The sequence below is a fragment of the Sapajus apella genome, unplaced genomic scaffold (assembly GCF_009761245.1).
Source record: "Sapajus apella isolate SASKATOON/1434 unplaced genomic scaffold, GSC_monkey_1.0 scaffold21, whole genome shotgun sequence".
Taxonomy (NCBI): Eukaryota; Metazoa; Chordata; class Mammalia; order Primates; family Cebidae; genus Sapajus; species Sapajus apella.
Window position 1 is genome coordinate 14,905,918 of NW_022436961.1, and position 23,253 is coordinate 14,929,170.

At 43.6% G+C, this 23,253-nt stretch overlaps 1 protein-coding gene across 3 annotated transcripts in view; it reads left to right on the forward strand.

Annotated features, from left to right (window-relative positions):
• The window catches only part of MFHAS1 (malignant fibrous histiocytoma amplified sequence 1), a 110,921-nt gene that overhangs the window by 73,805 nt on the left and 13,863 nt on the right, over nt 1–23,253 (forward strand). The window lies entirely within an intron of this gene.

The following is a 23,253-nucleotide window of genomic DNA, read 5'->3' on the forward strand; positions in this document are numbered from 1 at the left end:
CCCCCCTGCCTTGGGGTTCCTGTCCCCATCTCAGTCCCCCTGACTTGAGGTTCCTGTCCCCAACTAAGTCCCCCTGACTTAAAGTTCGTGTCTGCATCTCATTCCCCCTGACTTGGGGTTTCTGTGTCCATCTCAGTCCCCCTGACTTGAGGTTCCTGTCCCCATTTCAGTCCCCCTGACTTGGGGTTCCTGTCTCCATCTCAATCCCACGGCTTGGTCCCTGTTCCCATCTCAGTCCCCCTGGCCTGGTACCCTGTCTCTTGCTCCATCCCCTGCTGCCATCTCTGTCCCTGCAGCCAATCACATCTCAGCCTCTCCCCGAGGACTTGCTCCATTTTCCTCTCCCCTCAGACCAGCTTCCTCTGCAGCTGTGCATGATATGAACGACCACTCCAGCCTCTCTCAGCTTCAGTCCCCCACCACAGGCTGATTCTGTCTCACCCCAATTTCAAATTCCCCAGGGAGCAGTCTGATCCACCTGCTTCAGCTCCTCTCACCAGCCTGCCTGGTGCTGCCACACGTAGGAATTGGCTGCCGCTGTCCGGTGGACAGTCCTCAATCTTGTCTGTGGCCAGGCAGGGTCTCAAGGCCTCATGCTATACACTGTGTATAACGTCTCATGCAGACTTCACCACAGTCTTATGAGGCATGCAGTGACATCACCCTTAGACATGTGCAAACTGAGGCCTGGAGCCATCAGAGCCATCTGTCGATGACCCACTGCTAGGAGGTGGCAGAGCTGGAGCTAGCCCCCGAGGCCAGCGCTGTGCTGTTCTCCTTTTGATGCGGGCTTACTCAAAGATAATCAGTGAATCCCTCAGATGTCCACATGCTCCAGTGCTGAGTAAACCCAACTGTCTTTTGCATCTATTTGGAAAAGTTACTATTTAGGCACGTAGACTAGGTCTAGATGATCAGTGTGGGTTTGATGGCAATAGGATTTTATTAAAACCTTGATGGAGAACCTGCGTAGTATCTACTAACATCTTCACATGCTTGGGGCAGAAGAAGATTTAATATACGTCAAGTCTTTGTAGCAACATCAAAGGAAGATTTAAACATTGCTGGATGTTTTGTGCGATTTTTTAAAAGCACCCCCCACCTTTTAAGAAAATGTGAAGCTCTGGCATAAATCAAATTTATGTGATGATTGACTTCCATTTTCATTACCTCTGGCATGAGTAACAGCTTTGAATGGACATAAGAACTGTGAGCAACTTGGGGAGTGAGGTGTCTGCTTCTGTGCTATTCTCTGTACAGAACAAAGCTCACACGTACCTGCATTCCGTAAAATTCGCCGTGATGAAATCCAAGAACCAAGAAATGCAGGGTGGAAATAGGCTTAGTAAGCGACCTTCTATTTCCACTTCCCTCCTCCTTGTTAAGATTCTTTGACCTCCTGCCACAGGGGCCTTAGAGGCATCCCATAAGCTTTGCACAGAAGCCGCTAATCCCCTGGCAGGCAGTTCACTCCATTTCCGTCTGGCAGCTGCTCTCTCTCACTCAAGGACTTGTAGGGAGTGGCCACTGGGCCTGCAGACCGTGGGGGACAGGCAGGGAAAATATTTGTGGAACTGAGACCCAGAGGCCTCCCCTTTCCCTGTGCCGACTCATGTAGGCTCTATCTCTGTTGGCTTTTAAATGAAGAGGGGTAGGAAGGACAATGAAATTAAAGGCCTTTCCAGGTCTTGCTTGAGAGCTGCTGTCTCTCACTGCTGCTATTTTTTCTTCATCAAACGTGTGATGTGGGTTTGTTCAAAGCATCTAGTGGGTTCTCCACTTAGATCATTTAATTCCAGGATACAAATGGCACTGCAGCTTTGGCCCGGAATCACACTTTGCACTGGGCCAAGGCCACCTTTAACTGCCTGGCCAGGTAGCTAGAGATTTTCTGGGGGCACGCCTGGAGTTGTTCCCATTCCTGACTAGAGATAATCTCGGAGCAGGAACCAGCTCCAAGTGGGAGGGCCTCTGAAAGACCACAGGATTGGAACCTGGACGTGTAGACTCAGTTTTTCAAGGGCATGCCAAGGAGATTATTTAGGAAATGGGGGATTCCATTAAAAAATTAATTTATGACATTAGTCCACTTACGTAAAATTGTTTGGGTGAGTTTGGGAAGAGGTGTAGGGTGGGGAAGAGAAAGACATGGAGATCAAGTGAATAAAGGAATTGGGAACAAATACTGTTTTCATGCTAACTTGCCTGTCAGATAATATACTGTCAGATGAAAGAAGAGAATGCTGCAGTTAGGCTTATGGTATAATTCGGCTTAGAAGAAAAGAAGTCAACACAAAAAATACCTGGTGTGTGCATGTACTTTTGGAAAAAGGTGTAGGGAAGGGCACACAGCAGTCCAACCCTGGGGGCTTGGGGAGGGAGTAGAAGGGAAAGGATTATATTCTTTTCTTTATACATCTTTATATTTATTTACTTATTGAAACCAGCACTATTAATTTTTGTAATTAAATTTAAAGAAAGACTTTTTAAATATAAGAAAGCTTTTGTGGGGGGTAAAAATCAGAACAAAAACTAAATTTACACTGGGATAGATTAAGTTTTGTGTTTCAGAGATAGTCTATATAGGCTGGGTGTGGGGGCTCATGCCTGTAGCCCTAACACTTTGGGAGGCCAAGGCAGGAGGATAGTTTGAACTCAGGAGTTTGAGACCAGCCTGAGTAATATAGTAAGACCCCGTCTCTATCAAAAATAGGAAAAGTCAGCTGGGCATGGGGGTACGCACCTGTGATCCCAGAAACTCGGGAGACTGAAGCAGGAGGATTGCTTGAGGCTGGGAAGCTGAGGCTGCAATGAGCTGTGATTGCACCATCACATTCCAGCCTGGGTGACTCAGAAATACAAAAACCTCTGTGGGGAAAAGAAAGTTGTCTGTTCTGTCCACAGCCATGTATTTGCCTTCCTAGAGGTAACCACTTTGGCCAGATTCTTGGGTATTCTTAAAGAAATGCTCCATGTTTTAAAAAACCTATATATACACACACATATGTGTGTGTGTGTGTGTGTGTGTGTGTGTGTGTGTGTGTGTGTATATAAAATGTATATATCTGCATGTATATAAGTAGGGAAAGAAAGAAAGTCTCCCACCCAAAAATGGTAGTAGAATATAAACAGTGTTTTGTATCCTTTTTAAAAGTTAAATATATACACTGGGAAATACTGGTATATGGAGAGCTGTTTGATTCTTTTTTATTGGCAGCATGATACTTCATTGTATAAGCTGGCTTTATTCAGCCAGCCTTCTGTTGATGAGCATTTTGATTGTTTTCAGTATTTTACTGGAGAAACAATACTGCAGTAAAGACTCAAGACTATATTCTTTGACATGTGTTAGTATATCCCTAGAATAAATATCTTGAAGTGGAATTGCCTAATTTTTCTCAAAAAGGGGCTACAAATATACACATCCTTAAGCAACATATGAAAGTGCTAGGTATTCTTAATAGAACAAGGTCTGCCGTTGGAAGTGAGATGAACTATAGTGACAGCAGCAGGGACTTTAGAGAAGGAAGTAGGAAAGTCAGGGTTCTTGCCATTGCTTCTCTTATAGACACCTCTCCTTCCAGAATTTATTTTTGCTCAAACTTTGGTTTTTATATTTCAGGGTAACAAGGGTTTGAGGAAGGAACTAAACTTTGAGTGAGTTGCTATTATGTTCCAGGCCTAGAGTTAGGTCAGTTTGCAATTATCATTTAATTCTTGTAGCATTCCTATAAGGTCCATATTTGGCATTTACTATCTGCAGTTCACAGATGAAAAAAATGAGGCCCAGGGATGCTAAGTAAGTTCCCCAAGGTTATACAGGGGATAAATGTCAGAATCACCTTCGAGACTTCATTAAAGTACTCATACTTTTACCATTCTTCTCCTCTTCCTCTTAGAAAAATAGAAATCTCTGTAGCTTTTGCATCGTGAAGGATCTGGGGATGCATGAACCATGAACTAGGTGGAACACCAGTTTCACCCAAGGTTGACCTGTGATGTATGACTTTGCTTGTGCTTAAGAAGTCACTTTTAGTAAGCTTACGGGGTGTGCAGAGAAAATTTACTGTTGAATTATGTGGATTGCCTTTAGCCACAAAGGGCTGTGTTCCAGAAACTCTTCTGAGCTTACTGACTTTAAAGAGCCAGCTCTGAAATAGTAATGATCTGAAAAATGGTTAGGTTTCAAGGTGGACCCACAAAGCCCACAGAACTTAGAACATTCCAAAAGAGTATGGGTGTCCATGATTTCTTGGTGTTCTCAGTCCATAATGGAATGTATAGGTGAGACTGTATGGATAGACACAGGCTAGAGCAGGGGTCCTCAATCCCCAGGCACTGACCAGTACCAGTTCATGGGCTGTTAGGGTGAGCAACTTCATCTGTATTTATAGTCACTCCCCATCGCTTGCTTTACCGCCTGAGCTCCGCCACCTGTCAGATCAGCGGCAGCATTAGATTCTCATAGGAGCACAAACTCTGTTGTGAATTCTGCATGTGAGGGATGTAGGTTATACACTCCTTATGAAAATCTAACGCCTAATGATCTGAGGTGGAACAGCTTCATCCAGAAACCATCCCCCCACCCCCACCATCCCTGGAAAAATCATCTTCCACAAAACTGGTTTCTGGTGCCAAAAAGGTTGGAGACTCCCAGGTTAGAGCCACAGCAAGGAGAACAGGAGGGGTGACAGCCCCCATCTGTGGGCTGGGACAGAGTTCAGGGGCCCTGCAGCACTCGACACTGCAGCAAGACTAGGGCTGTGGCCAGGGATCTAGGGCAATAGGCAGCCTGCTTAGGTGGAATTATTAAAAGCTTCAGAGAGAGCACTGCGAGGAGGAATGAGGCCATTTATTATTTTTGAAAATCAAGTATGTGCAGATTGGCGACTGCCCATACTTATTTCAAATGGCTTCATTAAACGAATCACCTCTGATACAAATGGACTTCAATTAACAAGGAGCTTGGATGTAATTTGATGTAATTTCTTATTTCAAGAAATCAAGTGCTTTTTTTTCCCCCCCTTTCCTAAAAGCCAGGGTAAATTTTTTCATAGTTGATAGAGATTATTATGGTAGTTATTCATCTTATCAGAAGTGGTATAATACCCAGTCTAGGTAGAGAGAGGGTGGTGCTCTTTGGAGCCAATTTTCTGAGTCTGCCACTAGATTGCTGTGTGCTTCTATACTAAAAGCAGCCAGTGTCCTGATCTCTAATTACCCTTAGCCTTGGCTTCTCTTTGACATTTGGGGATAGGGTGGATATAGTGTTGGATGGACTAAAGCTTGTGTCTCACTTTTAAGTTATAGTTCTTTGAACCTTGTCACAGGTAGGGAGTCATTTCCTGAGGTTGAAGAAGAGAAGGAGAAAGAAACCAAGCTAATATGTCTTGAGTTGATTAGAGATGGGTGAGAGTGTGTTCACCTTGACTTACCTTTCCCTAATAGTCAGCTTTTACATGCTGGCCCTTCAGTCAGTAGGTGTGTTTCCATGTTATTGCTACTCTTTCAAAGTTTATAACCATTAACTATCTTTAACTACTTTGACCTACTGATATAATAACCATTGGTAAGTAGTATCATCTACCAATTATTATTAGATAATATCTAGTATTATTAATATTAGAACTTTCTACATGTTTGTATATAGCTTCAGCTTGAATTTCATCTCATAGAATATGCTTTTTTTTCTTTTACAAACATTACAGTGAGGCACAAATGAAATAAATATTTCACAAAAAGATGCATGCTTTTATGGCATTTCTGCCTGTGTGCATATTTGATCTATGAGATCCCCTGATTCTTTAGCATGAAACTCATGGGATATGGACAATGAAATTTGTCTCTCTCAGAATCTGTCAAGCATTTTATTTTCTTGGGCAGGGTAGTCATGTCATAACCTCAATTGAGATTTCTTAGTAATAGTTTAGGTTTTGGATTAACCAAAGGGTTCTGTGTTTTTGTTTGTTTGGAATTGAGATAGAACTGGCACACAGAAAAAATGCATAGTTGAGTGTCCAGTTTGATACATTTTGACATATACATACACCCATAAAAATCATCACCAAAGAACCAGTGATGAACATATCCGTCACCCTCACTCCTTGCTCACTTTCATTCCTTCCTGGCTCACACCCTCACCCCAGGTAACCACTGATCTGCTTCCTGTCACTCCAGGTTAACTTGCATTTTCTAGAGTTTTGAATAATGGACTCATCTAGTATGTACTCTGTTTTTGGTCTGGCATCTTTTACTTAGCATAGTTATTCCCAGGTCATCAATGTTGGTGTATATATTCATGACTCGTTCCTTTACCTTCTTGAATAGTAGTCTATTGTGTGAAAACACCACAATTTATTTATCTGCTGACCTTTTAATGGAAACTTGTATTGCTTCAAATGAGGCAGTTTCTAGTTTTTGACTAGAAAGCTTAGGCTGTTAGGAACTGGGCCACAGGGCAGTTCACTTGAAGCCGCTACAAGTCTTTGTATGGATGTAAACTTTCTTTTCTGTTGGGTAAATATCTAGGAATGGCATAGCTGGGTAACATGTTAGGTGTATGTTTCAACTTTTCAAGAAATGCCACCCACAGTGTAGGAGAGTTCCAGTTTCCCCATGTCCTCACCAACACTTGATTATGCTGAGTGTTTTTCATTTTAGAAATTCCAGTAGGCATGCAACAAACATGAAAAAAATCCCAACATCACTGATCATTAGAGAAATGCAAATCAAAACCACGACAAGATACCATCTTACACAAGTCAGAATGGCAAGTATTAAAAAGTCAAGAAACAACAGATGCTGGCAAGGCCGTGGAGAAATAGGAATGCTTTTACACTGTTGGTAGGAATGTAAATTAGTTCAACCATTGTGGAAAACAGTGTGGCAATTCCTCAAAGACCTAGAGCCAGAAATACCATTTGATCCAGCAATTCCATTATTGAGTATACACCCAAAGGGATATAAATCATTCTGTTATAAAAATACAGGCATGTGTATGTTCATTATTGCACTATTCACAGTAGCAAAGACATGGAATCTACCCAAATGCCCACCAGTGATAGACTGGATAAAGAAAATATGGTATATATACACCATGGAATGCTATGCAGCCATAAAAAGGAACAAGATCATGTCCTTTGCAGGGACATGGATAGAGCTGGAAGCCATTATCCTCAGCAAGCTAACACAGGAACGGAAAACCAAACACAACATGTTCTCACTTGTAAGTGGGAGCTGAGCAATGAGAATACGTGGACACAGGGAGGGAAACAACACACACTGGGCCCTCTGTGTGGTGTAGGGGAGGAAGAGGAAGAGTGTCAAGAATAGCTAATAGATGCTGGGCTTACTACCTAGGTGGTGGGTGGATCTGTGCAGCAAATCACCATGACACACGTTTACCTATGTAACAAACCTGCACATCCTGCACATGTACACTGGAACCTAAAATAAAATAAATTCTAACAGGCATGAAGTAGTATCTCCTATGGTTTTAATTTGCAGTTCCCCAATATGCATCATGTTGAGTGTCATTCCATCCTATTATTTACCATCGGTTTACCTTCTTTGGTGTCTGTTAGAACTTTACCCATTTTTAAAAATTGTTTTATTTTCTGAAGTTCTGAGAGTTCTTTACCTATTTGGCATACAGGTCTTTCATCAGATATATACTTTGCAAATATCTTCTCCCAATCTGTGACTTGCCTTTTCATTCAGCATTTTTGGAAGAGGCTAACTTTTTTAACTTCGATGACAGGCGTATCATTTAAAAAGAAACTACAATCATTCCTTGCTTGATAGAGATATGCTCTGAGAAACGCACCCTTGGGTGCTTGTGTCATTGTGTGAACGTCACAGAGTACACTTTACATAAACCTCGATGGTCTAGCCTACTACACGCCCAGGCTATATGGTCTAGTCTGTTGCTCCGAGGCTATGCACCTGTACAGCATGTGACTGTACTGAATACTGTAGACCATTGTAACACGATAAGTATTTGTGTATCTAAACATAGAAACGGTGCAGTCAAAATACAGTATAGAGATTTAAAAAATAGTGGCCTGGCATGGTGGCTCAGGCCTGTAATCCCAGCACTTTGGGAGGCTGAGGTGGGGAGATCACTTGAGGCCAGGAGTTCAAGACAGCCTGCACAACATGGTGAAACCCCATTTCTACTAAACATACAAAAATTAGCAGGACATGGTGGTGCACGCCCATAATCCCAGCGACTCAGGAGAGTGAGGCACAAGAATTGCTTGAACCTGTGAGGTGGAGTTTGCAGTGAGTTGAGATCATGCCCCTGCACTCCAGCATGGGTGCCAGAGCAATACTGTGTTTAAAAAAAAAAAGATGAAAAATGGAATATACACCTGTGTAGGGCACTTACTGTAAATGGAGCTTGTAAAAATGGAAGTTACTCTGGGTGAATCAATAATGTGAGTGAACATGAAGGCCCAGGACATTGCAACTGCTGTAAACACTGGACATTTAGGCGACATCAAATTTATTACATCTTTTTTATTTCTTTAATAATAAATTAACATTAGCTTACTATAACACTTTCATTTTTTTAAACTTTTTGGCTGTTATAACACTTAGCTTAAAATACAAATATTGTACAGCTGTACAAAAATATTTTCCCTTTTTTTTTTTGAGATGGAGTCTTGCTGTGTCACCAGACTGGAGTGCAATGACATGCTTTTAGCTCGCTGAAACCTCTGCCTCCTGGGTTCAAGCAGTTCTCCTGCGTCAGCCTCCCGAGTAGCTGGGACGACAGGCCCTCGCCACCACCCCCAGCTAATTTTTGTATTTTTAGTAGAGACTGAGTTTCACCATGTTGGCCAGGGTAGTCTCGATCTCTTGACCCTCGTGATCTGCCCACCTTGGCCTCCAGAAGTGCTAGGATTACAGGTGTGAGCCTCCACGCCCGGCCATATTTTCTTTCTTTATATCCTTATTGTATGAGCTTGTTTTCTATTTAAATTTTCTATTTTTTTAACTTTAAAGCTTTATTGTTAAAATGAAGACACACACATTAGCCTAGGCCTACACAGGGTCAGGATCGTCAATATCACTTTTCCATCTCCACGTCTTGTCCCACTGGAAGGTCTTCAGGGACAGTAACAGTGATGGAGCTGTCATCTCCCTTCTGGAACACCCCCTGAAGGACCTGCCTAAGGCTGTTTTACAATAGATTTTTTTTTAATACGTAGAAATACACTCCAAAAAGAAGGATAAAAAGTGTAGTCTACTAAGCACATAATCCAGTAACATAGTCATTTGTTTTGTTTTTATATACTGTACATAATTGTATGTGCTAGAATTTTATATGGCTGGCAGTGAAGTAGGTTGTTTACGCCAGCATCACAGCAAACATGAGAATGATGCATTGGACCACTAGGAGATAAGAATTTCTTAGCTCCTTTATAATCTTATGGGACCACCCTTAAAAATGTGGGGTCCACCATGCCATTATATGAAGGCCAGGCACAGTGGTTCATGCCTATAATCCCAGCACTTTGGGAGGCCAAGGTGGGTGGATCATTTGAGGTCAGGAGTTTGAGACTATCCTGGCCAACATAGTGAAACTCTGTCTCTATGAAAAATGCAAAAATTAGCTGGGCGTGGTGGCATGCACCCGTAATCCCAGCTACTCAAGAGGCTGAGGCCAGAGAATTGCTTGAACTCGGGAGGTGGAGATTTCAGTGAGCTGAGATCACTCCACTGCCCTCCAGCCTGGGTGACAGTGAGACTTTATCTCAAAAAAGCAAAAAATAAGTCATTATACAGCACCTGACTAAATTTTATTCACAGTATCAAGCTCTAAAAAACCTATGGCAAAAACAAACACAAAGCAAAAGCAAACATGTCTGTAGCCACACTACCCCCTTCCCGAGTCCCACTGCCCCTTCCTGCCAAGACGGTGTCATAGGAACCATATTCATTCTCCCACCTAGGGCAAAATCCCCAGTAACATACATGAAATAATGATTTCCAAGACCATAGCGTCAGGCAGCAAAGGACAGTGACCCTGAGCTATGAGAAGTGAATGAGGCAAGCCCTGTCGTTGCCCCAGCTTACTGTCTTTGAGTTTCCAAGCTGTGGTGCCAGGAGGTTGGGCTGAGATAGCCGACCCATAGGAGAGAACTGCAGAGAGCGAGATCTCCAGAGATGTGCCCACCACCCTGGGACGCAGCAGGGTTGACCAGCCCATGTAAGTAACCGAGACTGGAGGATAGAAAGGGGGATGCTGGGATCTTACTCCAGCTTCAGGCTCCCCCTACCTCACACCCCCAAACCACTAAATGATTCTTTGGATCTCTGCCCTCCCCTTCTCAAAGGAAGCCATTTTGCACTACCTTTACTGGCTTCCCTTGAAGACTCTGAGCCATGTCATCCTCAACATTGAGAAAATATTTTAAGAGGCTGGCATTAGAATTGCCCCAAATGGAACTTGACTTTGTTGTGGTTTTCTCTTTAGTTTGAAAAAGATCCAGTAATCCAGTAAGACAGCAGAGCAGGGAGTGCTACTTCCTGGAGTTTTTTTGTTTGCCCTTGGATCGCATGCGGAGGATGTGGTACTGCCCAGGGAAGTCTGGAAACTTCCTAGCTGGGCACTTGTGCACCCTGTGGAAGAAGAGGGTGTGGACTCCAACTCCTGCAACCTAACCCTGCACCACACATGTCAGATTCAGAACCACACCCCTGAGGGCACTGGAGAGACTGCGGTATTATGCCCCCAACTTACGGATTCAGGGATGGATGAATTGAGTTCTTCAGCATATATCTAGGGAATGCCATGTGCCTGCTGGCACTATTTTGGATGCTTGGGTTCCAACAGTGGGCAAGGAAAATCCCACTCTTGTGGAGCTTACGTCCCTGCAGAGGAGACGTGGCATCAGCTAATATGTGTCAGATGGATATTAGTTACCCAAAGGAGAGGAACACTAGCATTGGCCAGGCATGGTGGCTCACGCTGGTAATCCCAGAACTTTCGGAGACTGAGGTGTGAGGATCACTTGACACCAAGAGTCTGAGACCAAGCTGGGCAACATGGCGAGACCCCCATCGCTACAAATTTTTTTTTAAATTAGGTATGATGGTGTGTGCCTGTGATCTCAGTTACTCGGGAGGCTGAGACTGCAGTAAGCTATGATGGCGCCACTGTACTTCAACCTGGGTGACAGAGCAAGACCCTGTCTCAAAAAAAAAAAAAAAAAAAAAGAAAAGAAAAAAAGAAATTAATTCTGGTTTGCAATTACAATTTTTCAGAGCTTGAAGAGGCTTAGGAGTGCTGGCTTTAAATTGGTCATGAAACTTAATGCTTTTTCTGTCATCGTAGATGCTGTGGGTTTAAAATGGCCTCAAGTCCCAGCTGGATTTTGTTCTGTGAATGACACTTGGGTAGGGGAGTAGATAAAGAAAAGCTGGTGTTGAGAGAGCATTCCAGCTGGAATCCTCTCCCTGTAGTGCTGTGGGAGATATTTCTGCATGTGCGAAATATTCATGTGCAAAAAGGGAAGTTGAGCCATTTCAAGGTTCCTTCTGGCCTTGAGGCCCTTGGGTCTGACTCCAAGCCTGTGTTTTCTCTTGCCTCCCAGGCCTTTTCAGGGAGGCCTCAGTGTTACCCTGCCCCACCAGCCCCAGTCTTCACTCCTCGTCCTTCCTCCCTTCCTTGGAGAAAAATGAATTTGCAGAAATGTTAGGAGACAAGAAGCAAGTACAATTGACCCTTCCACAACTTGAGGTTTAGGTGCAGTGACCATTCCCTGCCATGGAGCCACATCCACATATAACGTTTGAGTCCTTGACTTAACTGCTGATAGTGCACTGCTGCCTGGAAACCTGAATGGATAATAACATCAATAGTCGATCAACACGCATTTCATAGGATGTATATATTATATGCTGTGCTCTTACAATAAACTAAGCTAGGGGAAAGAAAATGTTTGGAAAATCATAGGAAGAGAAAATGTATTTACCAGTCATTAAGTGGAAGTGGATCTTCGTAAAGATCTTCATCCTCATCGTCTTCATATTGAGTAGGCTGAGGAAGAGGAGGGGCTGGTCTTGCTGTCTTAGGAGGTGGCAGAGATGGAAGAAAATTCTCCTATAAATGGACCTGCATGGTTCAAACCTTTCTTGTTCAAGAGTTGACAGTATATGGCTTCTGATCATTCTTTTTTTTTCCCCCAAGATAGTCGTGCTTTGTCGCCTAGGCTGGAGGGCAGTGGCATGATTTAGGCTCACTGCAACCTCTGCCTCCTGGGTTCAAGCAATTCTCCTGCCTCAGCCTCCTGAGTAGTTGGGATTACAAGTGCCCGCCACCACACCTGGCTAATATTTGTACTTTTAGTAGAGACAAGGTTTCACCATGTCGGCTAGGCTGATCTCAAACTTCTGGCCTCAAGCAATCTGCCTGCCTTGGCCTCCCAAAGTGCTTAGATTACAGGCGTGAGCCACCACACTGGCCTGGCTTCTGATCATTGTTAAGGACTTCATATGATTCCCCTTAGTACTTCAAAATCAGGTAGATTTTGATGAGGTCCTTGGGGGCTAGTGTTTCTAATTTCAGGTCATAAAGATTCTTCTGCTTTTCTGCTGAAAGGAAAATGAATGTTGGGAGGGAGAATGTTGTAGTCCGAATGCTTTTATGCGGCCTGCAGTAACTTCTCTGAGCCTGGAACCATTTTCCAGTAAGAAGTAGGTGACAGGCTATCAAAATAAAGAGTAACCTTTTGAAAGCACTTCAGTGCAGCACTGTGGGCTTTTTATAATCTTGACTTGCGTTTTGTGAGAGGAGAGGGCTGAGCTAGGTTTGAGCTCCGCTCCTCCCCCTCCCCCGCTCCCCAACACTCTTTGATCTGGGAAGCTTGTCTCATCCTTAGCCAAGCCTGCTGGAACTTTATCCAGAGCAGGAAAAGGGGAAATAGTTTTCCTTTCTTGGGTGGATTTGTATTTATATAAACCCTTAGTGGGGAAAATGGAGCTGAGTGGCAGGCACATGCGTCTGCAGGGAGGCGTGGTGGGATGAGTGAATGGTGGGAAGAGGCAAGGGCAGCCTGTCCCTCTGCACTGAATCAGCTTTGACTTGGGTCAGATGGTGTTGGACCTTTTAAGGGTCAGTGAGGAGAGGATGGTGTAAGTCCTTGTGCACGTTTTCTTAAGGACATACTTATATGCAGGGCCATTACAGAGCAACAAAGGGCAGGGTGTGTGTGAATCTCACTATGTTTGTATCACTATAAAGCAGCTGTCCCCAACCTTTTTTGGCACCAGGGATCAGTTTCGTGGAAGACAGTTTTTCCAGGGACTGGAGTTGGCGAGATGGTTTCAGGAGGTGCAGCAGCAAAACTAGCACGGATTTGTCTTTTTTCACAATTTCATGGGTAGAAGATTCGTACTCACTGTAGATCTAGTAATTTCAGCGTGCAATTTTTTTTCTTTCCTTATTAAGTCAAGACCTTTCAGCTTTTTGCTTAAGCACTTAACAGCTTCTCTTTGGCAGATCCAAATCACCAGCATCACTGCTCTTGCACTTTGGGGCCATTATGAAGTAAAATAAGGGTTACATATTAAGCACTGCAATGCTTTGACAGTGCATCTCGTAACTGAGAAGGTGCCTAAGTGATGAGCAGGTGGGGAGCGTCTAGAGTGTGGGGGACATGGGACAAAGGAGGATTCATGGCACTCGGGGGATATGGAGCTGGACAGCTTGAGATTTCATCATGCTACTCAGAACGGTGCTAGATTTAAAACTGATGATTGTTTATTCGTGGAGTTTTTCATTTAATATTTTCAGACCTAGATTGACTGCTGGTAGCTGAAACCTTTGAAAACAAAAACCACAGATAATGGGGGAACACCGTATATCTAAATATATCACTGTATATACTGATACATGTGGGTGAATGACAAGTTCAAGTCATTTTCCTTTTTTTGTTGTTACTAAGAGAATAATGTTGTAGAAGGCTCTAGCTCTCCTTTGTAACACTGACCTCGAAAGTTTTAGCTTCTCACAATATGTCCCACTGTTAATTTACTTCCATGAATTAGTCTCAACATTTTCACACTAGCCCTTGCCACTTCTTGTGGATGGTGAGGTTTTTAAGTGTGTGTGCCATCCATGTGAATGCTTTCTTTTCAATGTAGGGGGTGCAGGGAAGACTTTCCCTTTGTTCTCAGAAGAAGGCTCGGTGAAAATCAACTGATGAAAGGCAAATTAATAAGAATAAGATGATTACTAAGGCAAATAAATTTATTAACATTCGAGGGGGATCACAGAATGATTACCCTAACCCCACAATAGGGTGCAGAAGCTGTACCCTTTTTCATAGGGGAGGGAAGAGATGAGAATGTAGACAGTTCTTTTGAGAGGCAGTAAGTGATTATTAGGGAGAATGAATGGACCACAGAGACAGAAATTAACTTCTTAGTGATTCGCTTTGGAATCTGAATGAGCCTGAGAGGCAGACATTATCTTGTGAAAAAGTCTGCCAGGTATGGTCACATTCCTCAGGCTTTTTTCCTGAGATAATGAGATTCCAGGGAGGGCACAGAAAGCATTTATGTTTCTTGTGGCAAGCTTTCTTGGTCAGATAAGAAAATTCCAGAAATAACCCCTGCCCTTGGGATTTAGGGAGGCACAAGACAAGGTTAGAGGGACCTTCATTCTGAGGCTGATTTCTGAGGCCTCTTAGCTTTCAAAAGTACTCAGGTGCCATATTTTGAGGAATGATTTTCTATACCCCCAGCATGATAAATCCACTTCATTTAAGCTTCAAGTGGTGCTCCATGGTTCCTTTCTTTCTTTTCTTTTTTTTCCTTTTTTTGAGACAGAGTCTGGCTCTGACCCCAGGCCGGAGTGCAGTGGTGCAATCTCGGCTCACTGCAACCTCTGCCTGCTGGGTTCAAGTGATTCTCCTGCCTTAGCCTCCCAAGTAGCTGGGATTATAAATGTGTGTCACTTTGCCCAGCTTATTTTTGTATTTTTAGTAGAGATGGGGTTTCATCATGGTAGCCAGGCTGGTCTCAAACTCCTGACCTCAAGTGATCCGCCAGCCTTGGTCTCCCAAAGTGCTGGGATGTACCCGGCCTTTTTCCAGGATTTTTAGAAATTCCAGAGAAGTCTTATACAAAATCTAAAGAAAGCATTTATTGTTCTTGTGTTATGGCAACTTGTATAGTGTCAGGGTTCATCTGGGACTGATAAAGATGCTGAAAACAGTAAGTTTAAAGAACTTAGATGTAGAACAATACTTTGCTATTGTTCTCTCTTTTAGAACCAAAAATAAAGCCCTTCTTAGTAGGTGACTCAGCTTCCTGAAACCTCCCTGGGGAAACTTCTCCTACATATTAATACATGCCACCTGAGACAGGTTTACTTGTTGGCCTGGGATGTTTATTCTGGCCTCCAGGAATATTTATTTTGTGTCTGGTAGAGTCTCGGACTTCAAAGTGGAATCTTCCTGAAGTTTCTACCTGGCCTTTCATCCCAATGTTGTAGTGGACATTATGGGAAGGAAACTCCTCAGGGACTCTGGAGATACCAAGACCCTGATGCTTTTGTAGCAAGTGGGCATCCTGGAGGAAGAGTGGCCTAGAGGAGGGGCAGATGGGCTCTCTCTCTGTTGCAGGTGTTAGAAACAGAGAGTGCAGGAGGAATAGGAATTGCAAATAACCAGGCATGAGGAAGACAGAAGGATGAATGCTACAGAGGATTGGATGTGTATGAAATTTTTTTTTTTTTTTTTGAGACAGATTCTTACTCTGTTGCCAGGCTGGAGTACAGTGGCATGATCTTGGCCTCCCAAGTAGCTGGGACTACAGGTGCGTGCCACCACGCCTAGCTAATTTTTGTATTTTTAGTAGACATGGGGTTTCACCATGTTGGCCAGGATTGTCTTGATCTCTTGACCTTGTGATCCTCCTGCCTTAGCCTCCCAAAGCGCTGGGATTACAGGGGTTGGCTGTATAAGCTTGTAATATGAGGGAAGAGACTAAACTCTAGTAGAGATTTGAAAAGTAATTTTAATAGCAGCTTTTGCCCTTGGTTTTCTGTGGTTGAACATTTGCCAAATGTATTGGAAGGGGCATTGTGATCTGAGGCCCCAGGTTTTTGATCTAGAAGAGACCTGACTGATGATCCCTCAGGGGGCCCTTGGACCAAATGCACCTCTTGTTGGTTTAGCAAACCCAAGATCATTTAGTCATTCCCTTCTCCCTTCTATCTTTCAAACCAAAAAAAAAATTTTAAAAAAGCTTTATGTTATTAGCAAGCAAATATTACTGTTAGGATGATCGTCTTCTGACAGGAGTTGGGCTACACAAGGAAAAGTTGAGCTTATGGGCTCCAGGTAGAGCACCTGCCATGAAAGGAAAACTGAAAGGTGCCCGCCATCCATGCCCAGTGTGTGGGCCTGGCACGGCCCCCCTGGCGTTATTCACTGGGAGAATCTGAGAGCCATTGTGTGAGCCACAGAAGTAATCAAGGTTGTGACCTTTTTTCTTCCTTTTGCCTTTAACTATCACCACTTTGAAGGATGTTTGGAAGAAGTGGAAGCCAAGTGCTGACATTGAGTTTGTTTAGTGTTGCCTAGTGACCATGAATACTCGCTGAAGATAGGAGCTGAGAGCATTCTTATTTAAGGGCACCTCTGAGAACCCCAACTTGCCTGGTTTTCTTTGCCCTGCTGATTGTACTCTGTGACAGATAAGATTTCACAAATTGTTTCCAAAGCTTCAAGGCACTGAAGGGTGTTTTTGAGTGTTTTTTGTTTGTTTGTTTTTTAAATCTAAAGAAGTCTCAGCATTCAGAATCAAAACTGGAGTTGAGAATTCTACAAATGGCTGGAAATGGAAATTTCCTCACATTGTTAAATTGCTCAGAATTCAGTGGGTTCCTGCATTTTAGAGTTGCAGAGATATGTGCTGAAATTGAAAACACAGTTCTAGGAGAGGGTCATAATTTTTGATGGGGTAAGTTTTTGTAGCTATTGTTGGAACCATACCACAGGATATATTCAATTATCAAGTGATCCTGTCAGTTTGAGTCGTTTTGAAGAGGAATGGTACCTATGGGGCATTGGTTCCAAGACCCCCGTGGGTACCAAAGTCTTTGGATGCTCAAGTCCCTGATACCCAGTGGTGTGGTATTTGCACATAACCTATGAACATCCTCCTGTGTAATTTATTTTTTGAGACAGAGTCTCACTCTGTTGCCCAGACTGGAGTGCAATGGCACAATCTTACCGAAAGCTCCACCTCCTGGGTTCAAGTGATTCTCCTGCCTCAGCCTCCCGAGTAGCTAGGATTACAGGCATGTGCCATGATGCCTGGCTAATTTTTGTATTTTTAGTAGAGCCAGGATTCCACCAGGTTGGCCAGGCTGGTCTCTAATTCCTGACCTCAGGTGATTCGCCTGCTTCAGCCTCCCAAAGTGCTGGGATTACAGGCGTGAGCCACCACACCCGTCCTCCTCCCTTATATTTTAAATCAACTCTAGATAACCTGTAATAACTAATACAGTACAAATGTTATGTAAATAGTTGTTATACTATATTGTTTAGGGAATAATGACAAGAAAAAGGTCTGTACATGTTCAGTACAGATGCAATTTATTTTTATTTTTATTTATTTATTTTTTTGAGACAGTGTCTCGCTCTGTCACCAAGGCTGGAGTGCAGTGGCACGATTTCGGCTGACGGCAACCTCGGCCTCTTGATTCAAGTGATTCTCCTGCCTCAGCCTCCCAGGTAGCTGAGATTACGGTTGCCTGCCACCACGCCTGGCTAATTTTTATATTTTTAGTGGAGATAGGGTTTCACCATGTTGGCCAGGCTGGTCTTGAACTCCTGACGTCAAATGATCTGACCCCACCCCTCAGCCTCCCAAAGTGCTGGGATTATAGGCATGAGCCATCATGTCCAGCCCAGATGCAATTAAGAATTTTTTTCAACCTGCAATTGGTTGAATCCATGGATGCAAAACCCACTGGTAAGGAAGGCTGACTCCATAATTGAGCTGAGAGCAAACCTTGTTCACAGGAAGAATGCAGCATCCCTACAGTTTTGGGGGACCACTCTTTGAATCCCCTAAGCGTATATGTGGCTAAAAGCTGGAATATACCTGTGTGTACCCCAGCTGACTTGTTAATGCCTCAGCAGGAAGATTGTTGACAAGTCCACCGACAGCCTGGATACGCTGAGTAATTCCCTTGCAAGTTCAGCAGCAATTCAGCCCCTTTCAGGGTGTTCTAGCTGCCTTCCCCATAAATTCAGCATCCCATGTAGGTGGCCTTCCAGGGACCACAGCTGGTGCCTCGTCAAGTTTCCCAGGAAGTTCAATAGCATGCTTTCCCCACAGCCTGCTTCCTCACCCCCTAAGACAGCTTCCCAGGGAATTTTGTTTGCACCCAGAGGACAGTCCCCTGCCTGCTAGCTTTGGCCAGCTGACCATGGACAGTCTGGCTCCTAGCCCAGCAAACTTCTCTACCATCCAAGGAACTGCTCTGGACTTTACCCTTCAATACTCATAACTGGGTAGCTTATAAGGAAGAGAAATTTATTGCTCACAGTTTTGGAGGTTGGTAAGTCCAAGATCGAGGCATCAGCAGACTTGGTATCCAGTGAGGGCTTTCTAATTCACATACGGCATCTTCTCGCCATGTCCTCACATGTGCTTGTATGAACTTTTCGTATATTTAGAAGAGCAAGCCTTTAGAGAATCTTCTCATGACTACAGTAATAGTGTCAAGAACTTACTAGATGCCAGATACACTGTTTAGTATGTTTCATGTATGTATTACCTAATTTAAACATCATGGTATCCTTGACACAGGATATCTGGTGGTGACGAGTTTAGTCAATTTTGCTGTCAAAGTTCAGCACAGCCACTTCTTCCTGTGACCATTGGCAAAGTATTGCCTCTTCCATCTGAGCCTTAATCTCCTCTTCTGCATATAATGAGGATAATAATTGTCCCTACCTCCATATGTTGTTGTGAAGACTGATATGACACATAAACAACATCAAGCAAATAAAAAGTGCTCACGAAATGTGAGTTGCTGCTGTGGTCATCTTTTCTTCTTCCTGGGTTAACTTAGGCTTGTTTTGCAGTTTGACATATATTATAGTATGATGGTAAAGTACAATGCATGCATTGTTCTCCACTCTGATAACAAAAGTTGCTAGGTCCTTTGGCTAAGTGTTCCCTACTCTGAAGTCTTTCCCAATCCTGTGAATCAGTATGAATCTCTCCTTCTCCAATGCCTCCAACATCTCGTGTAAATTTCCTTGGGACCTCATCATACAGGACTGTATTCTTTGCACACTTGGCCTCCCTTGTGGACACTGGGATCCTCCATGGTGGAGGTTGTGCCCTAAACTCTCAGACCCCTGCATCTTCTTCAGTTCTCACAGACGGTGACATCTCAGTAGTTAGTTACTCAGTGAAATAATGCACTTTATCTTGAAGATAAAGTTTATGTTAAATTAGAGAATGATTAGCTTCTGTTTTACTAGATAGCACACACATAAACCATTCTTCATATTTGAGTTAAGATCATTTTGAAAGGAAAAAGCTGTTTTTCTTATGTTCTTAATCTGGGAACTGCAGGTTTCTTAAATCCTAAGGATACTGTCACCACGTAGTAGGTTGTTGGAGTATACAAATGTGCCAGAAATTATGGACTGTTCTGCTTGTTGCTTAGTATTTATTAAAAGATCAAGTGAATTTTTCACATGTGTGGAACTTCTCAATGCCTTCCACCTTCATGCTCTGTTTTGATGGATGGCAGTGCTGCTAGAGATAAGACCCAAACAAAACCAGGGACCTGGCTCTGTGTGACACTGAGAGTCTGAGGTACAGTTAGAGTTGATAACTGAGGCTTAATAGTCTGCTGTATGTTATTTCAAATTCTCTGAAAAAATGATCTGATCACTGAAAGCTATGACATACTAGCCAAGAAGCCAGCTGTGCCAGGCTGGTGCCAGGGACGGGTGCTGAGGACAGGGGCTTGGCATCCCCAGTTGTTATTCTAGGTGCCCAGGCAGATAAAAGCAGAGGGAGCTGTGCCTGTGTGGAATAAGGACCAGGAGAGAATTTTCAGGGGAAACCAAAGAAGCCCCATCTGTGTTCAAGCCCTGGGGATGATTTGGGGACAAAAGTAGAACTTGAAGATGCCAGGCAAGGAGCTAGGTGAAGGCAGTCCCAGAAGTAAGATTGTTCAGAGCCTGGGGTGTCCACAGCACCTTCTCGTTGGAGTCCTAGCTTCTGTGGTACATGATGGGTGGTTGGTTTACGGACGTGCAGCTCTCTGTGGGACTTGGAGCAAATCTGTTAAACTCAGAGCTTCTGACTTATTAATTGATGTTTGGACTGGACACCTTCCAGGTTCCAGTCTAGCTGAAACACGCTGTTACTTCGGTTCATTTCATTACTTGATAAGCATTTAACGTTTACATTTTTAACTTGCATTTTTATATTTGGGGACCTTTTCCTAGCTGGTGTTGAAGTGTAGTTCTCATATCCACATATCCATGATACAAGCTAATGATGCTAAAGTAACTTTGTAGCAGTTTGCTGTTTACAGGAGTTTGGTTAAGGAACCCAAATTACATTCAGTTAGTATTGTGCGACACTATATAAAAATATTCACATCAGGAAATTAATGTCTTTCATAAAAGCATAACGCTTAGTTCGCCGGGCACAGTGGCTGACGTCTGTAAGCACTTAGGGAGGCCGAGCTGGGTGGATCACGAGGTCAGGAGATCGAGACCATCCTGGCCAACATGGTGAAACCCTGTCTCTACTAAAATACAAAAAAATTAGCCTGGTGTGGTCGTACATGCCTGTAGTCCCACCTACTTGGGAGGCTGAGGCAGAACTGCTTGAACCTGGGAGGCAGCAGTCGCAGTGAGCCAAGATTGTGCCATTGCACTCTAGCCTGCCGACAGACTGAGATTCTGTCTCAAAAACAAAACAAAAACAACAACAAAAACTGTTTTTAGATTGCTCATTTAGGAAAGGTGAGTTCTGGCATAAAGAAGCAGTCCCTACTTTGGGGGAGGCATTAGACTAGGGGCAAAGAGTAAGGGTACCAGAAGTGGGTTCCCAAGTTCACAACCCGAGTCTGCCGCTGGTTACCTCCTGGCCCTGGGTATATCACATAACCTCCCTGGACATTAGCATCCTCATTTGTAAAATGAGGATAAACCCATCTAGGGACATTGTGAAGATTAAATGAGGTATACATTAAAAACTGTGAGCCCCGTGCTGATGTGGGCATGCACTATCACTGTGGGCTTTGTTGGGGATGAGACATTTAGAAATACGGTATTTTTGTTTTGTTTTGCTTTTTGAGAGAGCCTCACTCTGTTGCCCAGGCTGGAGTGCAGTGGTCCCATCTCAGCTCACTTGAAACCTCGGCCTCCCAGGTTCAAGCAGTTCTCCTGCCTTAGCTTCCTGACTGGCTGGGATTACAGGTACCTGCCACCATCCCTGGCTGATTTTTGTATTTTTAGTAGAGACAGGGTTTCACCATGTTGGCCAGGCTGGTCTCAAACTCCTGGGCTCAAGCGATCCACCCAGCTCAGCCTCCCAAAGTGCTGGGATTAGAGGCATGAACCACTGCACTCAGCCAAAAATACAATATTTTGAGGCAAAGGAATTTCGTATCATTATATGTCAGCAAATACAGTGGTCCCCCTTATCCATGGTTTCACTTCCTGTGATTTCAGTTACCTGCAGTCAACAGTGGTCCAAATACATGTGAATGCAGCATAATAATAATTTTGAGAGACCATATTCACATAACTTTAGTTATTAATACAATATATTGTAATTGTCCTATTTATTGTTGTTATTAATTTCTTACTGTGCCTAATTTATAATTAAACTTTATCATAGGTGACTCTTTATAGGCAAAAAGAGTTTGGTACTGTCCTCAGTTTCTGGGGTCTTGGAACACATCTCCCAGGGATAAAGGGGGACTGCTATTCTTTGGAGTCTGTAGAATTTCAAGTCAGCAATAGAAGTGGTTGGTGCAGAGGTGAAGTTTTAATTGCAGTAGTGTCTTTCCCCAGTTGGTATACATTTCATGTCCTTACTTTGGTGAACTGTCTTTCTAGAAGCCAGGCATGGTGGCTCACACCTGTAATCTCAGCACTTTGGGAGGCTGAGGTGGAAGGATTGCTTGAGGCCAGGAGTTTGAAACCAGCCTGGGAAACATATCGAAACTCCCATCTCTACAAAAAAAAAAAAAAAAAAAAAAGTAAAAGGTTAAAAATTTGCCACATGTGGTGCTGCATACCTGTGGTCCCACTACTCGAGAGGCTGAGGTGGGAGGATCACTTGAGCCTGGGAGATGGAGGCTGCAGCGAGCTATGATTAGGCCACTGCACTTCAGCCTGGGTGACAAAGCAAGACCCTGTCTCCAAAACACCACCACAAAATTTAGTTCCTAGGTTTAAGTAGGGCAGTTTGAACAATAATGTGTCCCATCGCCAGCCAGCAGCTGTTTCTTGGGTACTCTCTGAGAAAGGGCAGGGTGCTCTGAGTATATAGATGACAGAATGGAAGTCATCACTGCTTTTAGAGATGTAATGATCTCGTTGAAGAGACATTACATCCAGGTTCATGCAGAGTAATGGTCTTCCTTTAGGTATTGTGGTAATCCATTAGGTTAATTATGTGTTTTTACTAGACTTATTAGATAGTGTGTGTCAGTGCATCTACTTCACACATACCTATCAGGGCAGTCCCCCTTGCCTGGAGGAGGCTGGGCTGATCTTAGGCTGTTTGTCCCCCCGCCCCTTTTTTTTTTTTTTTTTTTTTTTGAGACAGTCTTGCTCTGTCACCCAGGCTGGAGTGCAATGGCACGATCTCGGCTCATTGCAACTTCCCCCAGTTTCAATTGATTCTCCAGCGTCCGCCTCCTGAGTAGCTAGGGTTACAGGCAGTGCCACACGCCCAGCTAATTTTTGTATTTTTAGTAGAGACGGGGTTTCATCATGTTGGTCAGCTAATCTCGGACTCCTGACCTTGTGATTCACCTGCCTCGGCCTCCCAAAGTGCTAGGATTACAGGCGTGAGCCACTGCGCCCAGCTGTGTTTGCCTTTTTAACACCTTTACTCTGCTGTGTTTCCAGATCATTTATACAGGGCTTTGTTGAATGGTTGCTATAGTCTGCTTGAGTCCCATCTGCCCCAAATCCTAATTATGAACACCTCCTTGGCAGCCCTTGCTTCGGA